Consider the following 11,952-nt stretch of genomic DNA (forward strand, 5'->3'; position numbering starts at 1 on the left):
AATGGATTATGCTTGATTAAGTATCTAACTTTCATTCATTTAAGCAGTATTTTTTGGAGTGCCTCCTATGTGCCAGGTACTGTTGATTTCCCTACTGAGAAATCACCAGGGAATAAAACCAAGTCCCTTTAGAATTTACATCCTGGGGAGGTAGAGGCAGAAAAGATGGAAAAAAATAAATGTAAAATTATAATACATCAAATGTTGATCCCTGCTAGATAAAAACATAACAAAACAGCATCAAAGGAGTAGAGGTGCCAAGGTAGGAGGGTGCTTTATACAGACTACTTTATGTAGTAAATATAGGCATTGCTGATGAGATGGCACTTGAACAGATACCAGAAGGAGGGGGAAAGGAGGAGCCCCAAGAATATCTGAGGTAAGAGTTTTAAAAGGAGTAGAAACAATGAAAGCAAAAGTCTGGATGTGGGAATGTGTTTGCTGTTTTGGGGAGCAGTAGGGAGGTCAGTGTATTTTGAGCAGATTAATGTAAAGAGGATAATGGTGGCAGACAGGATGAGAGAGGCAGTGGAGATAAGAATGCAGACCGTCTTGTAGACCAATATCCAGACTTCTTTTTTTCCCCACCGAATGAGGTACAAAGTTAATGGAGAGATTTAATTTGGGAAGTGATTGAATTTACGGTATTTAAAAATTTTTTGAATAGGTAATACATTTTAGGTGGCTTATAGATAAAGACGACATAGAACGGTTTTACACTACAAGTTCTTGCTCTCATACCTGTCTCCATTCACATGATTTACCTGCATTTTCAGAACTATTTTTGTTAGCTCTTATATAAGTTTATCTTCAGACAAATAAAAGGATTTACAAATATATTTATATCACTATTGCCTCACTTTTTACACCAATGTTTGTCTACTTTATTTACCATGTTTCTTCTTGCCTATTTTCATTTAACTGTGTATTCTGGAGAGTTCTCTATTAATAAATAGAGATTACTGCCATTTTTTTTTTAATAATGAAACTTTCTAGGAGTTAAGCCAGCATTTTATTTATTTATTTATTTTTGGCTGTGTTGGGTCTTCGTTTCTGTGCGACGGCTTTCTCTAGTTGCGGCAAGCAGGGCCACTCTTCATCGCGGTGCACGGACCTTTCACCGTCGCCGCCTCTCTTGTTGCGGGGCACAGGCTCCAGACGCGCAGGCTCAGTAGCTGTGGCACACGGGCCCAGTTGCTCCGCGGCATATGGGATCCTCCCAGACCAGGGCGCAAACCCACGTACCCTGCATTGGCAGGCAGACTCTCAACCACTGCACCACCAGGGAAGCCCCATACTGTCATTTTTAATTTTTATACAGTTGCATACTATTCCGTTGTATGGATATACCACATTTAATTATCATTGACCTATTTCTGTCTATTTTAGTTGTTTCCAATTTTTGCTGTTATAACAATGTTGCAGAAAAACTACTTAATTTTATATTGATACATGTGAAGTAGTATTCAAATGAATACATACTCAGAGCTGAGGTTGCTCTGTGAGGTTATAGGTGTATACTTTTGATAAAGATTGCTAGATCCCTTTTTGAACTTGCATCATCTTTACTTTCATTAGCTATCACATAAGATAGAATTTGAATTTATCTTTTTGAGAATTAGATTGAGCATCGTTTCATATACCTATAGGACAATTGTGTTTCTTTTTTTCTTTCCTGTTAAATGTCTGTTTCTTTCCTTTGCTTATTTTTAACATTAGGTTGCTGGTTCTATTTTCTTTTTAACTTCAGCAGCCTTTAATATATTAGGAAGAATAGGCTTTAGTTTGTTTTATTTGTTACAAATATTTTTCCAGTTTATCTTTTTGTTTTAATTTGCCTTTATTCTTGCCTTAATTCTTTTTTTGCTTTAATTATTAATAATAAAATGAGTGACAAACTTTCTAAAGACAATTTTGGCTGCTTTGTTTTGTGTAGATTACAAATGGGTATAGATGGAAACAAGGAGGCAAGTTAATAAGCTATTGCAGTAATACAGGGGAGAAATGATGGTGGCTCAAAGTAGCATGACAGCAGTAAAAAGAGTTGGAAGTTATCAGATCTGGGGTGTACTTTAAAGGTAGAGCCAGCAGAAATTGTTAATGGATATGGGCTGTGAGAAGGGGAAAAAGAAGATTTGAGGATGAAGACAGTGTTTCTAATCTGAGCAACTACAAGATGGATTTGTCGTTGACTGATTCCATGGAAGATACAGGTTTAGGATGAAATTTCCAAAGGTGAGCAGACAGTTAGATAATCAAGGGAGAGCTATGGGCTGGAGATAGAAATTTAGGAGCTGCCAGGATATAAATGATATTTAAAATCATAAGACGGAATAAGATCCCACAGGGAATGAATGTAGAGGAATAGGAACTGAGCCCTGAGGAAATGAGGAAAAACTAACAGAAGAGAATGAAAAGAGACAGCCCTTGTATTTGGAGGAGAACGAGAGGACTGAGGTCCCAAAAGCCAAGTGAAGAAATATTTCAAGGAATGAATAAGCATCCTTACAAAATGCTGCTTATATGCTGAGTGAAAGGGAGGACCAAGAACTGTCTATGTAATTTAGCAATGTGAATGGTGTGACTTTCATAAGATTTATTTTGGTAGAGTAATAAGATGAAAGAAGAGTAAGGATATAGTCAATTTTTAAAAAGCACAGATATTATAGCATATGGTATGTGTTGGGCTGTACCCCGCAGGTCTGCAAGCCCTGTAATTGCCCAGCCACAGGACCAAAGAAAGAACCCCCTGTCAGCGACCAAGACATCAAGGGTTTATCCGATAGGGGACCTCACATGTTTGAAGCAAGGTCCTGGAGTGACACCCCAACCTGCTACCCTGCATGGCAGATGACAGGCAAGACACGGCAGAAGTCTTCCTTCCCTATTGGGGAGGTTGTGGAGATGAGGTTACCAGTTTAGGGGGAAATGACATCAGGTTGGCTCTTCAGTTGCCAGGGAAACCAGCAGAGGGGCACATCCCTCACAGCCCCCTGGCATTAACAACCATCTTGAGGCAGATGTTTCCCCTTTGATAAACTACCGTAGTGGAGCCATTCTGATCTAAAGATTAGGACAATCACTGACTGGGGCAGCGGAGGTGAGGTAGGGGAGGGGCAGGAAGCACATAGGCAATTACTGATTAAGCTCTATGATTCAGAGGTCAGTCATATGGTAATTCTGTTTTTAGTTTTTTGAGAAACCTCCATACTGTTTTCCACAGTGGCTGCACCAATTTACATTCCCACCAACAGTGTAGGAGGGTTCCCTTTTCTCAGCATCCTCACCAACATTTGTTATCTGTGTTATATATCCAAAAAATAAAAATAAATTCAAAACGATATGTGAACCCCAATATTCGTAACCGCATTATTTACAATTGCCAAGATATGGAAGCAACTTCAGTGTCCATCAACAGATGAATAGATAAAGAAGATGTGGTACACACACACGCACACACAATGGAATACTACTCAGCCATAAAAAGGAATTAAATTTTGCCGTTTGCAGTAACGTGGATGGATTTGGATGGTGTTATGCTAAGTGAAATAAGTTAGATGGAGAAAGAAAACATTATATGATGTCACTTATATGCAGAATCTTAAAAATACAACAAACTAATGACTATAACAAAGAAGCAGCCAACTTACAGATACAGAGAGCAAACTAGTGGTCACCCGTGGGGAGAAGAAAGTGAGGAGGGGTAATATAGGGGGAGGGGATCAAGAAGAACAAACTATTGTGTATAAAATAAGCTATGAGGATATATTGTACAATACAGGGAATATAGCCAATATATTATAATAACTATAAATGGAGTATAACTTATTTATTCAAAAAATAGAAGAGGGGAGGTCAGTCATATGAATAAGTCTAGGGAGAAGAAAGGACTGGTGGAGCAGGAAATATGCAGAGAACAAGAGAACAACCATCCTGAGTGGCCTGATAATACAGTGTTCTAATTGGAGTGATGCACTAGAGAGCACAATTAAATGTTATAGAAGAAGAGAAACATGTTCGTATTATGTCCTTGAGTTGATGAGATAACATTTGGTCTATCCCAAATTATACTGTTTGGTGTTCAATAGGAACATGCAGTCAAAGGGTTCTATTTGCTCCAGCCTTACTCATCTGTCTACAGATAGGAGTAGAATAAAAAGAAAATTAAATTGAACCAGTACTTCAGCATTTCCAGGCAGTTATGAGTGACAGGGAGGTTTGTGTTATAGTTGAGGCTAGATATGAGATGATAGACCGTGGGATTCAAACTGGCCAAGGATGAAGTTAGGACATGAAAGGGTGAAAAACAATGGAAATGTGCTAGAATAATAGCTTATAGGTTCTAGGGTAGAATAGCAATTGTTGAAACCGGGAAATTAATGAGAAGACCTTGAAAGATAGAGGGTGATGTTTGGAAACTGGAATGTCTGAAATGGAGGTAATGGGGAAAATGTATTAACTAGTTGAAAAAAGAAAAACAACTATTGAATAATATCACAGTGTGCTATGAGATAGAGAACACTCATTTAAAGAGAGAAATTTAAGGAACTTAGAACCAGGATTTTGGAAGGATTATCTATGTGACTATTAAAATGGTTCAAGAGTAAAGACAGGAGAGAGGAACAGTAAACCAGGTACCAAAATCTCCAAGGGATGAATGGAGATTTTGCATTAGTCAGTAAATGATAACATAATGTTCCCCTTTTAATTTGCTTTACATAGCTTCAGTTTTATATCTAGAACATCATATTTATCATTAGTATTCAATAATACTTTAAAAAATATATAAATCATCTAACACTAAAAAATAGTCCCAAGAACTTTAAATCTGTATTTACTTTCTTCTTTGAAACTCCTATTTGTTTGTTTCTTTGTTTTCAGAAAATAGCATGCTTGCTTTAACAAACTTGGATAATAGAGCATGGTACTAATTACTTTTTTTATTCCTACTCTGTTTATCTTCCATCTCAGACTTCAGCAATGCATTTATTTCCTCAAAGTAATTGCCTAGGGGAACCACTGATTCTTACATATTATATAATCTAGTACCCTTATTTTATAAGTGACAGAACTGAGAGCCATAAAAAGTGTTGCTTGTTTAAGGACATTTGTGTAGTTAGTGTCAGTTCCCAGTTGGGTCAGGATACCAAGATTAATGCCCTGATTTCTGGTCTAAACTGACTTTATGTAATGGTGTGGGAGTAGGTCTGATAAGGTTGCTCTAAAGATATAGCCAAATAAATCACATAGACTCTAGGATTTGGTTTTGACCTGCCCAATCTGCTCTGCCGTTAGAAAAAAGAAAAATTCTAACAAATTATAACTTGTTTCCATTCTGAAAAGGGGATGAGCTATAAACTTTTTACACTCTCAACTTTGGGAGACTATGTGTATATATATATTTTTTTTTTTCTTTTTTTTTTGGTACCAGTAAGTCTTTATTCATTGTATTTTCCCAAGGAAAAGAAGGGGAAGGGAAAAGGGTCAGCATGTGTGTTACAAAATGATAGCAAATGGGAAAGGAAGTACCTGGCACAGCAAAATCAACCAACAAATAAACACTGCCCAGATGGGGTCGCCAAACCCAAGGGGGCTCAGTCTCCTGCAGTTCAGTAATGAGGGGAAGGGATGAAGAACAGGTACATGCTTTTCTACCCTCCCTCCCTCCCTCCCCATAAATTCAAGATTTCACACAAAGCTTTGGTTTCTAGCAGTAAACATGGAGTTACATTCGTCCGTCTCCTATTAAACAATCTTGTGGCCACTTTGACATAAGTTTCTTGCACCTGCATAAAAGTTCCTGAGTGACTTGGCTATACATTCATCTTTCCTTTCGTGGTCTCCCAACCCCACTTTCTACATGGAAGGCCCCCTCGTTGCTCCTCTCTACCCTAGGATTAGAGATTGAAGTAGGTTTTAATCCATCCAAAGACAGCAGTCTGTTTGGCATGAATCAAATCAAGGAATGGTCATGACTCAGGAGATTGGGAACAAGGGATGGAGAGTTCTTAGCTTCTTCAGGATTTTTGCGCAAATCATTTAATCACAGACACCCCACAAATTAAACGTATAGGTGTATGGACTATTTTGGGGGGGGCACGAAGGGGGAAAGAAGAGGGGGTAGGAATACAGTTTTTAGGACAGAAGATCTTGTTCAAAATAGGAAACGGGAAGGGGAACACAAAAGAAAGTGTAGTTCAAGACCTCCCACTTCAAGAAGAGGGGCCCCCAAGCTTATGTTTCAGATTTTTTGGCTGGTGCAGACCTTTTGTCAAAGATGCTTTGGCTATTTTTCTCAATATAAAAAGTTTGTAAACAATAAAACCCCCAAAGAACATGGAGAAGACCAACACATTATATTTACACAAACTAGGCCACCTAGCAATCACCAAATCAGCTACTTGTGAAGTCCTACGAAGCCCAGACAAATAAAATAACTAGAGGGGGGCAGCAACTGGGGGAGACAAGAACCCAGGATCAGACACACATCACCCAATACGTTCTGTTGCATTTGCCCCGTTACAACAGTGAGGTAGGTTTGCAGTGATCTCACAGCATGTAAATGAAACCCCCTTTTCTCCTTTAGCTACCATGACACTAATTACTGCTGCAGCAGGGCAGGGCACTGGCTCTGGGAACCACAAAGAAGCCATCACTGATGGTCTCTCTGGAAACCAAGGAGGAAAAGCCCAGAATTGTTAAAGATTAAGGATCGTGTCCTTGCTTCATATATCCATCCCTGGGCAGCTCAAGACGGGTACAGAGGCATCATTCTTAAAACCTGTCCTTACCAACTCACAATTTTTACAAAAACACATACAATACACCCTGTTGTGTATGTTAGGCCTAGCCCAATCCAGTGAAGGATGGACCTGGTATGTAAAGCGAGTCCTGTGCCCTGGGATCAGAGGTCTGGAACAGGAATCCTTTATCACACATACAGATGACCTCTGCCTAATCTTGGCTTCCCCTCTCTGCACCTTTTACCTGGCCCAGCCTCTCCTAACCTCTCTGTACCACCTTTTCCTGTTCAGTCCAATTTCCAATCTTTCAGTAGAAGGAGACCATGTCATGGGGCAACCCAGTTAAAACCTAGTCTCCCATGAAACACTGAAGATGGAGGGGTTTCAAGAGGACACTGTGGCAGAAAAGCCAGCTCTAACTGGCAAAAATGAGGTAGTTCAATAGGCTATACGCTCCAAACAGTTTTTCTCTCTGGTGATAGAGCAACAGAAAGTATTCCTGCTGTGCAGACCCGGAGCTGCTGCCGACGTATCCCTGAGATTGCTCACGTACTTGAGAACACAGTGCAGGAATGAGGGCCTTAGATTAAAATACACAAAAATACAAACCCAGAATATTTATATTATGAAAAAAAAAAGTTAAAATGCACAAGATACGTCATTCGCACACAGCCAGTGCAGTTGGCATCCTGAAGAAAGTGAGACCCAAGGTACAGTCATCCAAGGGAGCAAATAAATAAAATTGTATTGGCCCAGAACGGGGTGGGAGTGAGCTTAGAAGCAGCAGCTCTGCAGCTGTTCCCTCAACCCCCCTTTTGCCTATCATCACAACCCACTGCTTGGGACATTTCTCAGCACTCTGTCCCAGGAGGGGGTTATGAGGAGATAAGATGTGAAAAACCCTGCCTTACCCCTGAGATATTTCCTCCCACAGAATGTAGTGGCTTGTGGGTTTGGGTCCATCAATCTGGTCTCATGCTTAATCTTTTCATTCTGGCATGGGAAATATTATTCCATATCCTTCTTGAAGAGTAAAACAATTTCCCTATCCAGGCCACTTTCAGAAGCTGGAGATTCTGGGGGTGGAGACTCAGATAAAGCATGCAGGAAGGGTTACCCCCCAGAGCCCTCACGTGCATTTGGATAGAGCATGATTGGAGTTTCTTTGCCTCACCCCTTCCCCCCACCAAGATGGAAGAGGGGGTGACGCTTTGGCCCCCGGCCTGAGATATATGGCAGTGCCAGCTGCCCCCTACCCACACTGTCCCCCCTTTCTCCACTCTGCCGATTGATGCCTGTTCCTCAAAACTTTCGGTTGTGGTTTTTTTTTTGGCCGCACCTTGTGGCATGCGGGATCTTAGTTCCCTGACCAGGGATCGAACCCATGCTCCCTGTATTGGGAGCGCGGAGTCTTAACCACTGGACCGCCAGGGAAGTCCCCTCAAAACTTTCTGATCGTGAACGGATAACCCCCACCCACTGTGGCTCAATTCTGGGCCTCTGGGAGCATGGCAGGGCTACGGATCTCTTCTTCCTCCTCCCAAAAGTAGGCTGGCTTTCCCTGGGAGCTGGGAGCTTGCTGGGCCTTCACTGGACGCGACACTACCATATGGTTGATGCTCTGGCAGAAGTGGCACTTCTTGGGCTGGGGTGGCCGTTTGCATTCCTTGGCATGATGGTCTAGACCTCCACAGTTGTAGCACCTACCTCCCTTTGATCTGCGTTTCTGCATGTTCTTCCCTTTGGGCCGCCTCTCACTCCCAATACAGGACACCCCACCAGGGCCGGTGACTCGGATAGATTCCAGGCCCTTGGCTGACTTCTTAAAGGTGAACTCCACGGCCTCACCCTCCTTCAGGCTCCGGAAGCCCTCCATGTGCAGCTTACTCTGGTGCACAAAGACATCCACCGGGGGGCGGGGGGAGGCGTCGAGTGCGACCCCCGCGCGGGCAGTCATGGGCAGGAAGCCGAATCCCATGCGCACGGTGAACCACGTACAGATGCCGGCTCCGCGCAGCAGCTGCGGCTCCTCGGCCACCCAGGCTGCGTCCTCCTGCGCCTCCTCCGGCCACCTGCAAACTGCTGGTTTGACACACAGGCCATGGTAGTCGGCCGAGCCTGCGGCCCCGGGCCCCAGGTCGGCCGGCTGCTGGCCCCAGAGAAGTCCGGAGGCAAAGGGCTATATTTTTAAAATATCCACAAAAGTACTCATGCTGGCATCCAGATTTTATACACACTGACTGCCATTTACTTTAATCAAGCAGTGGCCTCCACCATGTCAGTCTTGGCTGTCATGAAGCAGAAAAAGGAATACTGCCTCATCAGACCCTAGGGAAATTCTGTAATGGAACTTAACTCACTAAATGATGGCTAATAATTATATCACGTAGGTGAGACAATCCACTTGAAAATAAGCTTAGTATAAATCAATGTGAGTATCGAATAGAAACATATTTTCATTCCCTATTCAAAGGTATCTTGTTTTAAAATGTACCTTATATCTTATTTCTTATCTTCATGTCATATGCAAGTAGACAGAATCTGGTCTATACTAAGAAAGTAAGGTTAAGAATATTTTCCAAATTCTAATTTAAGGAAGAAAAGCCAAAAATAAAAATGACAGAGTTTAGCAAGGAAAGAGGTCCACATTCTGAGATATATGTTGTTTAGAATTTCCAGTATTAGTTGTCAATTACATGTCATTTTTTTAATTTATTTTATTTTTGGCTGCGTTGGGTCTTCGTTGCTGCACACAGCCTTTCTCTATTTTCAGCAAGCGGGGGCTACTTTTCGTTGTGATGTGTGAGCTTCTCATTGTGGTGGCTTCTCTTGTTGCGGAGCATGGGCTCTAGGCAAGCGGGCTTCAGTAGTTGTGGCACACCAGCTTAGTTGCTCCGCAGCATGTGGGATCTTCCCGGACCAGGGCTCAAACCCGTGTCCTCTGCATTGGCAGGCAGATTCTTAACCACTGCGCCATCAGGGAAGCCCTACATGTAAGTGCTGAATGCACAAAGTTGCTGAACTCCTTAGCAAAAATATAATTTATCACAAAAATGCTCACACACACACACAGACACACACACAGACATACAAAGAGAAGCCTCTCAAAATTTTAGGCATCAGAGAGAAGAAAGCCATAGTGATTTTTTTCCACTTGAGATTCAAAGCATTTATCATGTGCACTATACATTTAGCAATTTAACTTTCTTTTATGTCTCGTGTTCTCAACTCAATCATAGGGTCAAGAATTATTCTTAGAATCTGTACTCCCACAGCAGTGAGTAGAGTGCCCTGTACAATGACAGCTCCTAATGACTGTTACACACACCTAACAAGACAAACTATTGTCTAATTAGGAAAGGAGGGAATCAGAAATGATAAGAGTAACAGTGGAAAGCCCCAGAATGATCATTACTCTTGAATTTCCTAATATTAAAGTAGATGTATTCATATTTAGAGAAAAAGGTCATTTGAAAATAGACTATGAGTAAAAAAGAAAGCCTAGCTCTTTAGTTCTATACAATAACAAAATCTTACTCTAAAATTCCCTTTTCAAAATATGAGTTCTTGAAGACAAAAAAAAAAAAAAAAAAAAGAAACTGTTAGTCTAGGAATGTTTTCAGTTACATTGTCCTAAAACACAGTCAAATGTTTGTTTTGCCTTTTATTCTTATTTCTTTACGTTCCCTATGTAGACTCATGAGGCGAATAGGAGTGATCTGTTTCTATTAACTTTAAAAATGAGGAAAAAAAAGTGGTAAATAAGGATACAGAGAAGAGTCCTTGGTCTTTTCTTTGTCACGCTGTCCACAAATAGCTGAGGGAGGTGACGGAAGAGAGAGGTCAAGAGACTGAGACAGACCTGGGTCCACCTCCACCATTTCCTAGTTGAAAGGAAATTCTTAGAAAGTTGTTAGCCCTGCACCTCAAACATAGTAAGGATACAATGAGGTCATCTATTAACATTTTATCACTTCTGACACACTGTATAAAATACCCTGTTTTTTGATAATTCTCCATATGAGAACATATCAGGAGGGTTTTGCTTTTTATTGATAGCATGATAGAATTTTATAGAACTTTCACAGATACTCTTTTGAAACCACTTCAAACTCTGGAATCACTACTTTTTCACAGCTTCTCCCTTCTCCTCCAGTCCCAGCTCCCTCAACTAACGTCACAGCCAGGACTGTATCAGGACGGCTCTGTAGCCATCGGCCATCTGCCATCTAGAACAGCCTTCCAGGACTCTCCATTCCATTAACTATCTTTAAAACTCAGCTAAAAATATTCTCTTCTTCCTTGCCTTATATATTTTAACTCCTCCCTGCCAGGGCTTTTAACTTTGTAACTTAATGGTTTTTTTAGCCGCAATTTTTTCTAATATCAATATAACTATTCAATTTAATTCACCCCACAGATGATGATACATTAAATACAGGTATAACAAATTAGCCTTAGTTCATGATGTCAATGACGTTTTTAAAACAAACATTACATCATGAAATAATCAATCAGTGCTTTGAGATAGCTGAAAAAAATTGCAAACTACAAAAGATGTGAAATTAAGACATTTCATTAAAGAATGTACTCAGAAAGAGATGTGGAACTAAGATAAAATTTTGAAGTTAAATTGGGAAGGAAAGTTACTAAGGTAGTAACATACCTGACAACCACTGATACCTGACAACCACTTATAAAGAATCAGCTCTGTTCAAGTCACTGTGTTAAAAACTAGAGGGTTGAAGACTCCAAGTGTATAATCTAATAATACACATAAATGTAATATGAGGTGTAATTTTCAAGAAGAATAAAGTTGGAGGTCTCACACTTCCTGATTTCAAAACTTAACTACAAAGCTACATTAAAACAGTGTGGTACTGGCATAAAGGCAAACATACAGACTTTTGGAATAAAATAGAGAGCCTAGTAATAAGCCCTCACATATATGGTCAAATGATTTTCGACAAGGGTGCCAAGACCATTTAACGTGGAAAGGACAGTGCTTTCAACAAGTAGTGTTGGGAAAACTGAGTGTTTACATGCAAAAGAGTAAAGCTGGGCCATTACCTTATACCACTTGCAAAAATTCAGTCAAAAGGGATCAAAGATCTGAAGAGTTAAAACTATAAACTCTTAGAAATAAAGGGGAAAAGCTTCATGGCATTGGATTTGGCAATGATTTCTTTGATATGAAACCAGAAACACA

At 40.6% G+C, this 11,952-nt stretch overlaps 1 pseudogene; it reads right to left on the reverse strand.

Moving 5' to 3' along the window:
* Nucleotides 1-8,229: 8,229 nt before the first annotated feature.
* LOC137758577 (protein lin-28 homolog A pseudogene) lies at nt 8,230-8,846 on the reverse strand (annotated as a pseudogene).
* Nucleotides 8,847-11,952: the final 3,106 nt, after the last annotated feature.

This window comes from Eschrichtius robustus, chromosome 2 (assembly GCF_028021215.1).
Source record: "Eschrichtius robustus isolate mEscRob2 chromosome 2, mEscRob2.pri, whole genome shotgun sequence".
Classification (NCBI taxonomy): domain Eukaryota; kingdom Metazoa; phylum Chordata; class Mammalia; order Artiodactyla; family Eschrichtiidae; genus Eschrichtius; species Eschrichtius robustus.